The 13561-nt window shown below is 46.1% G+C and overlaps 1 protein-coding gene and 1 pseudogene across 6 annotated transcripts in view; one reads left to right on the top strand and one right to left on the bottom strand.

Annotated features, from left to right (window-relative positions):
- ZHX3 (zinc fingers and homeoboxes 3) overlaps nucleotides 1–13561 on the bottom strand; it is a 135516-nt gene that overhangs the window by 111531 nt on the left and 10424 nt on the right. For 3 of the 6 annotated variants that reach the window (XM_061437587.1, XM_061437595.1, XM_061437596.1), the window contains exon 1: nucleotides 1061–1217. The exons of 1 other annotated variant lie outside the window; for it this stretch is intronic. The gene's annotated coding sequence lies outside the window, so the exon portion shown is untranslated. Of the gene's footprint in view, nucleotides 1–1060; nucleotides 1218–1477; nucleotides 1567–13561 lie in introns of those variants that run through there. 2 more of the 6 variants (XM_061437589.1, XM_061437597.1) reach the window with 2 other exon arrangements.
- On the top strand, nucleotides 7266–11373 carry LOC133258788 (receptor-binding cancer antigen expressed on SiSo cells-like; annotated as a pseudogene).

The following is a 13561-nucleotide window of genomic DNA, read 5'->3' on the forward strand; positions in this document are numbered from 1 at the left end:
CAAAACCAACTTGGTTAATATGTTTATCATTACATAGAAGCACTGTACTCTCCAGCAACTTTGATACCGTCTTTCCAAGGCAGCAATAGAAGGGTTCTTTTCATGAATTTCCTAACACTCTTCTACTACTATGCCGCTTCTGGATTTTTCCACTGTGTGTCTCTTAGAAACAAATTAAGCCCGAATAAGTTGTTCCAGCTAATGAAGTGCGCTCTTGGCTCTTTCCCCGTGGTTGAGAATTATCCGGCAAAATACCAATTGTTTTAAGGACGCGTTTTCTCTTAGTTTTGAAATATCGCAATTCGAAGTTACTGCAAATAAAGCACATCAAAATAACAGCATACAAGAGAATCGGTAAATGGAAACTATTGTAACCCTTTTTAAAACTGAGGCTGTACGAAGGTCTCATGAATAAATACACTATACGTCCACATGACACAGATAAAAACAGAAAAGTGTGCCCTCCCTCCTTGTCTACACGAGCACCGCCCCCCCCCCCCCACCAACCCCTACATCACATAACAGTTTCTCACAGGGCACAAGCCCAGGGCAATCACTGCTCAGAAATGCAAACCACGCAACTCAAAATGACTCAAGCTCTCAAAACACTTTCCACCTAAGCTCCACATCCCACCCACCCCTCAATCACTTCCGACAAGCGTCTCTGAATGGAAATCCCAAACCCGCAGGGTTTCACAAGCCCCCAAACTCCGCTCACGTGCCCCTCGCGGCATCCGGGGTGCCCGAGCCCAGCTCCGCTGCCTTCGCGTGGGCAAGTCGGGGGGTGGGGGTGGTCCCAGGAGGGAGGAGTCTACAGTAACCCCAAGTGGCTCGAGTCCCGGTCCAGCTGCCTCCCTGGCAGAGCGGACCAGAGGCCCGGCGTTGTCCAGTCCCCGCAAGACGCAGCGGGCCCGCGGGCGCTGGGGCAAGTGGCTCTCGGTCGCCTGGCATCTCCCGCCCCACGTCGGTCAGGCCGCCCCCCACCCACCCCGCCGCGCTCCCCTCCCGGCTACAGGGCGCACACACAGCGCTCACACCCGGCTCTCACACCGACACGCACCCTCGCATGGTCCGGCCGGTATCTACGGACACCCCCAACGCCCTGCCGCGATCCTCCAGCTGCAGCCGTGTGGCCACGGGGGGCTGCTCGGACCCCCAGAGAGCAGCGGCACCCTCACGCCTGCAGGGCGACCCAGCCGGGAGCGAGCTGGGGGGGTGAGGAGGGGTGATGACAGATGGGGCGGGGGCGGGGCCTCGGGGGGAAGGGGCGGAGCCTCCCGGCCAGGGGGTGCTGGCGGCTGACAGAAAGAGCCGGGGCAGCGGGCGGGGGTGGCGACGCTGCGGGCCGGGCAGGGGGCCAGGCGTGGCGGGAGGAGCGCGCGCAGACACGGGGCGCTGACAGGCGGGAAGACACACACACACGGGGGCTGACAGCCGCGGGGGCATACGGGGTCGGAGGGCCGAGGCTGGCGCTCACCTGGCAGCGGTGGCGGCGGCGGCGCCCGCGGCCGGGCCGCTCTCCGCGCGCTCCAGGCCTCCCTCCCGGCTGGCGAGCGACCGGCTGGCCGGCCGGCGCAGACCGCGCGGAGGCGGAGGCGGCGGCGACGCCGGAGCCGCGGACGGCTGGGCGGCGGGGACGCAGCTGCACCAACCGACTCCGGGCCGCTCGGCTCGGCCCGGCCGCACTCGGAGGCGCTCGGCTCCGCTCGGCCCCTCTCGGCTCGGCTGGGGGCGTGGCCCGAGGCCCCCCGCCCAGGTCGCCTCTGGCGCCTGGAGGGGCGGGGCTTTCGTGCGGGCGCAAGCCCCCTGACGTCGCAGAGAGGACCTTACCCTGGGCGCATGCGCGGGCGTCGCTTTTCTCGGCGCGGAGGCTGAGCCCGGCAGGGAAGGAGGGGGGACCGGGGGCGGATGCTCCATCCCCGGAGGTTCCTGGCTTTTGTACTCCGTGTCCTGGGCTTTCTAGAGAACCACCAAAGAAAGGCCACGCCAGGCTGCACTTTCAAAAGGATGCTAGCTGGATTGGGAACCCTGATCCTTGCCCCGCCGCTCTCTTCTCAGTCCAGTATTTCCCAACAAGCATCGCCTGGGAGTTAGTTTTCCTTTTATCCCACAAAAACTTTACCGCAGTTTTTTTTTCTCTCCTCTGTTTCTTAACAAGAAGGACGACTTCTGATGACTGCTTTCCGTTAAATCTTCAATTGAGAACTTTCAAGCACATCAGTTAGCCCCCTCAGGTATAGTAAAGCTCTTTTTTCACAGCTTCTGTTGTGTAACCTGTGACACCTGGGATAAAGGTGACCCCTTTTCTGAGTTTTTTTCACGCGTTCCAGGCACCTTTTTTGTTATGGAGTCCCACGTCTGTAACAAATATGCTCAGAAAGTGGTCCCCACCTTTAGAATCTAGGGGTCAATAAACAGCGAGCACACTCAGTATGACATACCAGAGTTGGAATCTCACATCTGCCATATATGGCAGATTAATAATTGGCTGAGTGACTTTGCTATTTAATCTCTCATCCATAAAAGAGCAATGAAAATATCAATAATCAAGCCAGTAGAAATGACTGAAAGGATTAAATGACAGCACATGGGCAGCTTTCTGCACAGTGCCTGGTGTTCAGTAAACAAAGCTGACAAACCACCGTATTACACGATCCATGGCTGGTTGAATCCCAGGATGCAGAACCAGAGGTATGGAGGGCCAACTATGGGGCTTGAGCATCCACGGATATTGGTATCCGCAACAGATGCTGGAACCAGCCCCCCACAGATACTGAGGGATGACTGTATGTGGGGTATGGTCTTCTCATTTAAAACTCCCATTTAGTCAACAAACTTTTCTGAGCATCTATTCCAACCCAACACTGTGGGCTGCAGATAAACAAGGCACTCTCCCAACCATCAAGTAACTTGATATTTCAGAGGAGCCAGATGTGGAAAGAAATACTTCTGGAAGAAAATATGTAACACTAGATGTATGTGTCAACTGCTTTGGAAAGCAAAGAGAAGAACATCATTTGTTCTATATAGGAGAACATGGAAAGGCTTCCCAGAGGAGGGGACACTGAGGCTGGGTCTATAGAGTTGAAGAGGACAGGACCTTAGGCAGAGGAAATAGTGTGCACTTAATATCTGTGTTGGGAGGTATGTGGCAAATAATGTTTACCCAAGGAGACAAATCATTTTCCTTAAAAAAAAGTTTTAAGTGAATTTCAGGTGATCATATAAGAATGTCACCTGCACTCACATTTGGATGAACTATCTCAAGCAGAAAAGTTGCCAGAAATACAGCTGATGCAATAGAACTACAACCTGACCTCTGTTTTACTGGAATGGGCTACACCTGTGACTTCTTTGTGTCTGGTTCCAGAGGCAAAGAACATGTATCGATTAGGAGTTTTCTGGCTACAAGTTACCAGTAACCCATGAACCCAGTTTAAGAAAAACAAGAGGGGAATTGATCTTAAAGCTTTTGGGAGTGGGGACAGGGGGAGGTGGGAATGGATTCTTAGGCCAGCAGCAAGAACCCAGCTGGGCTTTTGGATGAAATGGAAGCATAGCAAGAGTTGCCAGTAAGACTCTCCTTGCAAACTTGTTTCCTCTGCTTCCAATGGGAAATCTATCTCCCAACCACTTCCAATGATCCAGAGAGACATGAGAGACATGAAAAATCCCTGATCATTCCAATTCCAAAATCCCAGAAAAGAGGCCCTAACTGGCCTAGTTTGAGTCAGGTGTCCCCCTCCCCCAGAACAATCGGCGTCGGCTTACAAGTCATGAGTTTCACTAGGAATCCACTTGTGTTGATCAAGACCACAAAAAGGGCATTATTTTGAGTTGAGGTATCTTAAGGGAAGTCCCTCACAGATCCATTGATTCTGCTTAATGGCAAAATAACTGAGAGACATTTGATCAGAAATCAGGAAAACACCTGATTTCTGCACAGTATGAAGGTCTCTTTTTTTTTTAAATGTAGCAATCAAAGTTTTTTTTCCCAATAAAAAGTAGGGAAAAGCTGGGGTGGGCTCCGTAAGCCCTTTGTGTTAGTTGGCATTAATGTTCCATCACCAGATAATTCTGGTTTGTTTCCCAGGCACGTGATGGGGTTATACTTCCTCACAGCTTGGGGTCAGGAGTGGCCATGGGCCTTGTTTTGGTCCCTACATTGCAAGTAGAAGCACATCGCTCTCAGCCCAAACTTTAAGAGCTAGAAAGCAGTTTTTTATGCTTTCTTTCCCTCAGCCACAGCCATAGACCACGCTTGAGGAGGTGACAGCTCCATCAGTCCGGGTCCTGGAGTGAGAAAACACAGCATAATGACCCAAGCAGACATACAGTATAAGCAAGAAACAAACCTTTGCTGTTTGAAAAGCAAGGCCAGGGCTTGTGTGTTACCAAAGCAAAACCTAGCCTATCCTGACAGATGCACCTTCCTAACATCCAGTATACCCCACTTCCCATGGTACAGCCCTGAGGCAGTTCGGGTGGGCTGGACCCCCATCTCCCACGTGCAAGTGTAGAGCTTCAAATCAATTGACTTGGTCTTCCCAGGTGGTGGTAGTGGTAAAAAACCCGCCTGCCAATATAGGAGTATTCAAGAGACATGTGTTCAATCCCTGGGGTGAGAAGACTCCCTGGAGAAGGAAATGGCAACCCACTCCAGGAATCTTGCCTGGAAAATCCCCATGGACAGAGGAGCCTGACGGACTACAGTCCATCGCACAATATACCTTGTACTGACTGCTGCAAAGACAGACCTTTTATCCAGGATTACATCTATCAGCACTCAATATTTACCTCTTCACAACAGTTGGGTAAAGGCCTTCACTCCCTCCCTGGATGTCAGTAAAGAACCATTTCAGCTATTCTGGTACAATGAGAAGAGCCAGGCTAAAGATGAAGCCAACCCATGAAATCAGGAAACGTGGAAAGAACTGAAGAGAAAAGAGTGTTGAAATGCCAACCAAAGCTCACCTGAATCCCACTTACCAATCAGGTCACATAAATCAATGCATTCCCTCTATTATTGATTCTAACTTGAGCTGGATGTTTTTTTAATTAGTTGAAACCAAAAGCATTCTAACGATGGCTATTTGAATGCTACATTCACTGCACAGCTCTGAGCAGGAGCCAGTGCCATAGAATCACAAGCGGGAGTCTGAGCTGTAAACAATTGCAGGAAGAGAAGGTAAAACATTCTCCTTGATTTCTATGCCGGCTCCTTGTCAAGAATGAGGTTATCACAGTGCCTCAGAGCACAGAGAAGGCAGTAACTAGCCATGAACTGAGGATTAGAAGGAAGAGAATTCTATGGAACCAGGGTAGTGAGAGACCCCTTTAGTTTAATCAACAATACATGGTTCATTTCTTTAAAAAAAAAAAAATTCTATTTCTTTATCTTTAGTAGTCCTGGGTCTTCATTGCTGCATGTGGGGTTTCTTTAGCTGTGTGAGCAGGGGCTGCTCTCCCGTTGCAGTGCACGAGCTTCTCTTTGCAGTGGCTCCTCTTACTGTGGAGCACAGGCTCAGTAGTTGTGGTGCACGGGCTTATTTGCCCTGTGGCAGGTGGGATCTTCCTGGACCAGGAATCGAACCAGTGTCCCCTGCATTGCAAGGAGGATTCTTAACCACTGGACCACCAGGGAAGCCTCATAGCTCATTTCATGGTTAATCCTTATCTTGCCTTTAAAAAGTCTGGAATTTAAACATCCCAGAGGCATTCCCATCCCCCAGAGGCAGTTAGTGTAGTGTGTAAGTAAGTAGGATTTAAACCCAGAACTCCTGAGTTTGAATCCTGTCTTCCCCACTTAACTTGCTGTATGAGCTCGAGTAACTGACTTAACCCCCTAATGTTTTTATGAGAATTGGATGAGATAATCCACATGTTGCTATTAACATGGTGTCTGATGTGTGATGAGAACTCAAAAGTTAAAAAGAAAGTCCCATCCATCATTTTAAGTAAAAGTTCTGAATCCAGTTCTGCCAATTTGTTGTCTCTCTGCTTAAATCCATCCTTCCTTGCAATCCATCCTTCCTTGCCATGCTTTGTGATGCTGGAGCTGAATTCTGCTAACATGTCTCTCTTGTCAGGGGCACAATGTTAGGCTTTGTCGGTAGAGAGGGCTAAAGGGGTGCTGCAGGACCAGAGATGAACTTGAATGTCCATAAAATGCCCCAGCCCGAGGCACTGTCTGTTCCCCCCACCATTCTCTTTCCCAGTAAATAGGTATTGTGTACCTACTACATACCTGGCTGTGTACTGGGTTCTGGGTGTGTAGCTTTGAATAAAACCAGAAACCTTCATGGAATTTACAGTCTAGTATGTCAGGCAGACGTTGATCAAATAATCAAAAGTAGAAGTCTTACCTGGTGCCTCGTACCACAAGATCCCAGAAATAGGAGACTTTGGATCAAAGATGCTTAGAGGGAGAGTTCCCTGGTGGTCCAGTGGTTAAGAATCCCCCTGCCAATGCAGTGTATGTGGTTTTGATCTCTGTTTGGAGAACTAAGGTCCCATATGCCCAGGGCAACCTGCACCCAGCAACTAAGACCCAATATGGCAAAAAAAAAAAAAAGAAAGAAAATGTTTAGGGAAATATGAGATCTAATTAAATTGGATGTATTGGTGTGCTTGGGCTGCCATAACAAAATACCTTTGACCAGATGACTTAAAACAGCAGAAAGTAATATTCTTCAAATTCTTGAGGCTGGAATTCCAAGATCAAGTTTCCATCACATGCAGTTTCTGGTGAGGACTCTCTTCCTGACTAGAATGTGGCTTCTTCATTGCTGTGTCCTCATATATGAGCATGGAGAGAGGAGAATGAACTTTCTGGTATCTCTTCTTATAAGGACACTAACTGTCCTGGATCAGAATCCCACTCTCATGATCTCATTCAACTTTAATTATTTCCTTACTCCCAGTATTGCCACACTGGGAGTCAGGGCTTAGACATATGAATTTTGCAGGTACATACACATTTAGCCCATCACGGTAGGAAAATATGGGAGAGGGGTGCTCCCTGTAGAGGACTCATGCATAGACCCTGAAGCCATCCAGGGTACATGGTGGTTTAAACAAAGAGGAAGAAGGCACATGGATAGTGAGGCGAATAGAGGGAGGTCAGGCTGCAGAGGTGGACAGGGGCCAGCCAGATCATGCAGGGCCTTGAAGGTGCTGGTAATAATTTGAGCTGCATTCTAGGAACCCTTCAATAAAGGTGCAGGGACAACCTGCTGGGTGCAGTTCAGAATGGCAGGCTCATAATGGATGTAGACAGAACAATAATGAAGCTGTCCAGAGTGCCCAGCTGCTGGTTGGCCTGGAGGAGACACTGGCCAGCCAAGCTGCCCAGAATCAGGGAAGAGAACTTGCTTCTGCTTCTGGCCCCGGTGAACAGAGGCCTCGCATTCAGAGCCACCCTAGTCACATCTGCATCTTCTCTACAGTCCTGGCTTCTCGCCTCCCCTCCTCACCTGATAGACCCTGTGCATTAGTCTACCTTGGCCATGACCACCCATCTCTGTGGCTGGTTGTGTTTCCCTAGCCCTAGTCTAGCCCCGGAGAAGGCAATGGCACCCCACTCCAGTACTTTTGCCTAGAAAATCCCATGGACAGAGGAGCCTGGTAAGGCTGCAGTCCGTGGGGTCGCTAAGAGTCGGATGTGACTGAGCGACTTCACTTTCACTTTTCACTTTCATGCATTGGAGAAGGAAATGGCAACCCACTCCAGTGTTCTTGCCTGGAGAATCCCAGGGATGGGAAACCTGGTGGGCTGCCGTCTATGGGGTTGCACAGAGTCGGACAGGACTGAAGCGACTTAGCAGCAGCAGCAGCAGCAATCTAGCCCAGCCTGCCTTCCTCCTTTTCCCACAATGGGCCACAGCACTAGAATTCAACAAGCTGCCCATTAGTGTAAGTTGGTACAGCCACTGTGGAGAACAGTATGGAAGTTCCTCAGAAAACTAAAAATAGAATTACCATATGATCGAGCAATCCCGCTCCTGGGCATACCTCCAGACAAAACCATTATTTGAAAAGATGCATGCACCCCTATGTTCATCGCAGCACTATTCACAATAGTCTGACATGGAAACAACCTGAATATCCATCAAGAGAGGAATGGATAAAGAAGATGTGATGCATATGTACAATGGAATACTACTGGGCCATAAAAAAGAATGATATAATGCCATTTGCAGCAACATGGATGCAACTAGAGATGATGATACTAAGTGATGTTAAGTCAGAAAGACAAATACTATATATGATATCACTTATCTGTAGAATCTAAAATACGAAACAAATGAACCTATGAGACAGAAATAGAAGAGCAGACATAGAGAGCAGACTGGTGGTTGCCAAGGGGGAGGACCTAGGAGAGGGACGGAGTGGGAGGCTGGGTTAGCAGATGAAAGCTTTTAAACATAGACTGGATAAACAGCAAGGTCCTGCTGTATATCAAAGGATAGTCAATATCCTATGATAAACCATAATGGAAGACAATATGTTTTAAAAGGAACGTACATATGTATATGTACAACTGAATCACTTTACTGTACAGCAGAAATTAACGCATTGTAAATCAGCTATACTTCAATTAAAAAATTGTAACAAAATGCTGCCTCCGATCAATCAGACTTGACAAATCCACAACTGCCCACCCCTTCTTAGACTCCTCAGTGTGATATGCAAGTTCCCAGCCAACAGAACTCTTTAACCTAGGATCCTGAAGAACTTTAAGATGTGAACTGGAAGTCATCCATTCCTTACACAGATGCAGCCTGGCTTCAAGTCATCTGAGTTGTCTACATAATGTGAAACTCTGAATACAGATTAAGGGGATCCTGAACTGTTAGCACTTCAAGGGGTTAGTAAAAACAAAAATTTTTTTAAACTCTTTGGAAAAAATTTACATCGTTCTAACCTTAAGATTGTTTCTACAGGAAAAAGACAAAGGATGAGATAGAAGCAATATTTGAAAAGATAGTGTCTGAGGATTCTCTAGAACTTATGAAAGATATAAGATATGATATCTGATATCATCAGATCAGATCAGTCACTCAGTCGTGTCCGACTCTTTGCGACCCCATGAATCGCAGAACGCCAGGCCTCCCTGTCCATCACCAACTCCCGGAGTTCACCCAGACTCACGTCCATCGAGTCAGTGATGCCATCCAGCCATCTCATCCTCTGTCGTCCCCTTCTCCTCCTGCCCCCAATCCCTCCCAGCATCAGAGTCTTTTCCAATGAGTCAACTCTTCGCATGAGGTGGCCAAAGTACTGGAGTTTCAGCTTTAGCATCATTCCTTCCAAAGAAATCCCAGGGCTGATCTCCTTCAGAATGGACTGGGTGGATCTCCTTGCAGTCCAAGGGACTCTCAAGAGTCTTCTCCAACACCACAGTTCAAAAGCATCAATTTTTCGGCACTCAGCCTTCTTCACAGTCCAACTCTCACATCCATACATGACCACAGGAAAAACCATAGCCTTGACTAGATGGACCTTTGTTGGCAAAGTAATGTCTCTGCTTTTGAATATGCTATCTAGGTTGGTCATAACTTTCCTTCCAAGGAGTAAGCGTCTTTTAATTTCATGGCTGCAGTCACCATCTGCAGTGATTTTGGAGCCCAGAAAAATAAAGTCTGACACTGTTTCCACTGTTTCCCCATCTATTTCCCATGAAGTGATGGGACCGGATGCCATCATCTTCGTTTTCTGAATGTTGAGCTTTAAGACAACTTTTTCACTCTCCACTTTCACCTTCATCAAGAGGCTTTTGAGTTCCTCTTCACTTTCTGCTCTAAGGGTGGTGTCATCTGCATATCTGAGGTTACTGATATTTCTCCCAGCAATCTTGATTCCAGCTTGTGTTTCTTCCAGTCCAGCGTTTCTCATGATGTATTCTGCATATAAGTTAAATAAATGGGGTGACAATATACAGCCTTGACAAACTCCTTTTCCTATTTGGAACCAGTCTGTTGTTCCATGTCCAGTTCTAACTGTTGCTTCCTGACCTGCATACAAATTTCTCAAGAGGCAGATCAGGTTGTCTGGTATTCCCATCTCTTTCAGAATTTTCCACAGTTTATTGTGATCCACACAGTCAAAGGCTTTGGCATAGTCAATAAAGCAGAAATAGATGTAAGCCAATTCTCCTCAAATTAAAATAAAGAAATTTTTAAAAGTTCAAATCAGGATAAATAAAAATCAATCTCCATCTAGACACATCACAATGAAACCATAAAAAACCAAGACATATGAAATTGGTTTAATATATTAATTAAAGAGTAATTTGACCAGAGCCTCTGCTGGGAAGATGGGGAGAGGAAGGATCCAGTTTTGATTCCCACCAGGGCCATCATCACAGTTTTGATTATTTAAAGTACAAACCCACCCAGCAACAGTATTCTCATTCCTAAAGAGATTAGTATGCAGATCTGGCAGAGGACAGAAATTAAGAGGAGATCAAATAACTTGCCAACTAGAGTTGATTATTCATCAGCTCCTTAGCAGACAGGTGTGGAAGGGTTCTGGGATGAAGATGCACCCACAGGTGTGTAAAGACTGAAGGAGGAAATGAGAATGTGACAACACAGCAAAAAGCTTTAGAACAACTGGACTCTGACTATTTTAAGGACATGACATCGACTAAAAGGAAAACTCAGGAAATCATTAAGAAGACAGAACCGTTAGACTTTGGCATCCCAGTGGGCAGCACAGGTTTCTCTAATAGATTAGCAGCTACACACCATATGCCTTTTATTCACCAGTCTCCTGAATCAGGTGACTTAGATACCTGGCAGGAAACTACCAATGCATGGCAAGAAGAAGATGTAGTCTGTCAACCAAACAAGTTCTCAGGCAACAGCAGAGAGGTGAACAAGAGCAAAAGAACAATCAAGGAAGAAAATGGGACAGGAAGCACAGCGGTGTGAAAATTGGTGTCAAACTTTCACAACAAATGTTCTTCAAATGTCATAGTACTGGTGGGAGAAATATGAGCTCCACAAACCAACACTTGTATGGATCTAAGAATATTATCAGAATACAAATACAGTGCTTGACTTCAGCATATTCATCAGGACATTCAGGACACCAGGATTCTCTCAAAGTCCCTTGAACTCAGTGATTGAGACTCAAAAGAATAAAAAAAAGCTTATGAGAAAACAATTTCTTCAACATGCTCCAACTGTAAGACAATGGTTTGCTCTAGAGAAATAATTTCAAATAGAATATACCAGTACCTCTTCAAGCTAGTGTTCCTAGCTAAATAAATGGATGTAAATAATCTTATGATGGGAAAGAAACTCTTCTGTCTATAATGCTTTCCATCAATGTGCATAATGATACAATAAATAATTTTAATTATTATTTGGCTTCCATGATTTGTTGTTCAGTTGCTTAGTCATGTCTGACTCTTTGCAACACCATGGACTGCAGGATGCCAGGCTTCCCTGTCCTTCACTGTCTCCCGGAGTTTGCTCAAAACTCATGTCCATTGAGTCAATGATGCAGTGAGCCAGAGAAAAGCTCATGCAGCAACAAAGACCCAGCACAGTCAAAAATAACTTTTTTAAAAAAAGAAAATAAGTCAGTCACAAAAAGACAAATACTACATGACTCTGTTTATATGAAATACCTAGAATGGTGAAATACACAGTGACAGGAAGTAGAATGGTGGTTGCTAGGGAAGCAGCAAAGGAATGAATGGGCAACCATTGCATAATGGACAGAGCATATCAGTTTTGCAAGATGAAAATGGTTCTGGAGATTGGCTGCACAAAGATGTGAATGTACTTAAAACCAGTGAACTGCACATTTAAACATACTTATAATGGTAAACTTGGGATTATATATGTTTTAACACACTTTAAAAAATCTAATGCAGAAGATAAAATGCAATCATCGAAAACACTTGGCTGATCCAAAAGGAGAAAAAAAGGAAAACAGGAGCAAAATCCAGGTAGGCCAAATAGAAGAGAAATAACAAGATTATAGATGTAAATGACTTGGAACCGTACTGTAATACATGCTAAGGCAGAGCAGCAGACATGTACCAAAATGCTCCCAGCAGCATTATTTGTAGTAGCTCTAAATTGGAAATGACCCAAATGTCAATTAGTAGTTGAAGGGGTAAATAAATTTTGGTATATTCACCCAATGGAATGCTGCTATATGCTGCGCTAAAAGTGAATGAACTACAGCTTCACACAACATGGAAGACTCTAATAAATCACATGGAGTGAAAGAAGCCAGACACCAAAGGACACACACTTAGTGGTGACCTTTATATAAAACCTATAATAACCACCAGGGGCTGCCCTGGTGGCTCAGACGGTAAAGACTCTGCCTAAGTGAAAAAGTTGGCTTAAAGCTCAACATTCAGAAAACGAATATCATGGCATCTGGTCCCATGACTTCATGGGAAATAGATGGGGAAACAGTGGAAATAGTGTCAGACTTTATTTTTGGGGGCTCCAAAATCACTGCAGATGGTGACCGCAGCCATGAAATGAAAAGACGCTTACTCCTTAGAAGGACAGTTATGACCAACCTAGATAGCATATTCAAAAGCAGAGACATTACTTTGCCAACAAAGGTCCGTCTAGTCAAGGCTATGGTTTTTCCTGTGGTCATGTATGGATGTGAGAGTTGGACTGTGAAGAAGGCTGAGCGCCGAAGAATTGATGCTTTTGAACTGTGATGTTGGAGAAGACTCTTAAGAGTCCCTTGGACTGCAAGGAGATCCACCCAGTCCATTCTAAAGGAAATCAGCCCTGGGATTTCTTTGGAAGGAATGATGCTGAAGCTGAAACTCCAGTACTTTGGCCACCTCACGCGAAGAGCTGACTCTTTGGAAAAGACTCTGATGCTGGGAGGGATTGGGGGCAGGAGGAGAAGGGGACGACAGAGGATGAGATGGTTGGATGGCATCACCGACTCAATGGATATGAGTTTGAGTGAACTCTGGGAGATGGTGATGGACAGGGAGGCCTGGCGTGCTGCGATTCATGGGGTCGCAAAGAGTCGGACACGACTGAGCGACTGAACTGAACCGAACTGATTGACAGTGCAGAAGACCCAGGTTCGATCCCTAGGTTGGAAGATCTCCTGGAGAAGGAAATGGCAACCCACTCCAGTATTCTTGTCTGGAAAATTACATAGACAGAGGAACATAGTGGGCTACAGTCCATGGGGGTCGCAAAAAGTCGAACACGGCTAAGTGTCTACACAACAATAACAAATACAGTTTATTTTGGTTTATATCACTCCAGATTTATCAGGGTATCTACACATTTTTTGTTTTAACTATGGGATTATATTGCACACACTGCTGAACTTTTTTCCTATCTTAATCGGTATTCAACATCTGTTCATTTTAATACATATAGATCTACTCCACACTTTGCCAGGAGATGACTATATTCATTAGCTTGATTGCGGCAATGGTTTCATGGGTATCTACACATGTCAAAACTCAAATCGTACTCTTTAAATACATGTGGTTTACTGTACATCAGTCATATCTCAATAAGACTGGGAAAATATTATGCCTTAA

Source organism: Bos javanicus, chromosome 13 (genome assembly GCF_032452875.1).
Source record: "Bos javanicus breed banteng chromosome 13, ARS-OSU_banteng_1.0, whole genome shotgun sequence".
Lineage (NCBI taxonomy): Eukaryota > Metazoa > Chordata > Mammalia > Artiodactyla > Bovidae > Bos > Bos javanicus.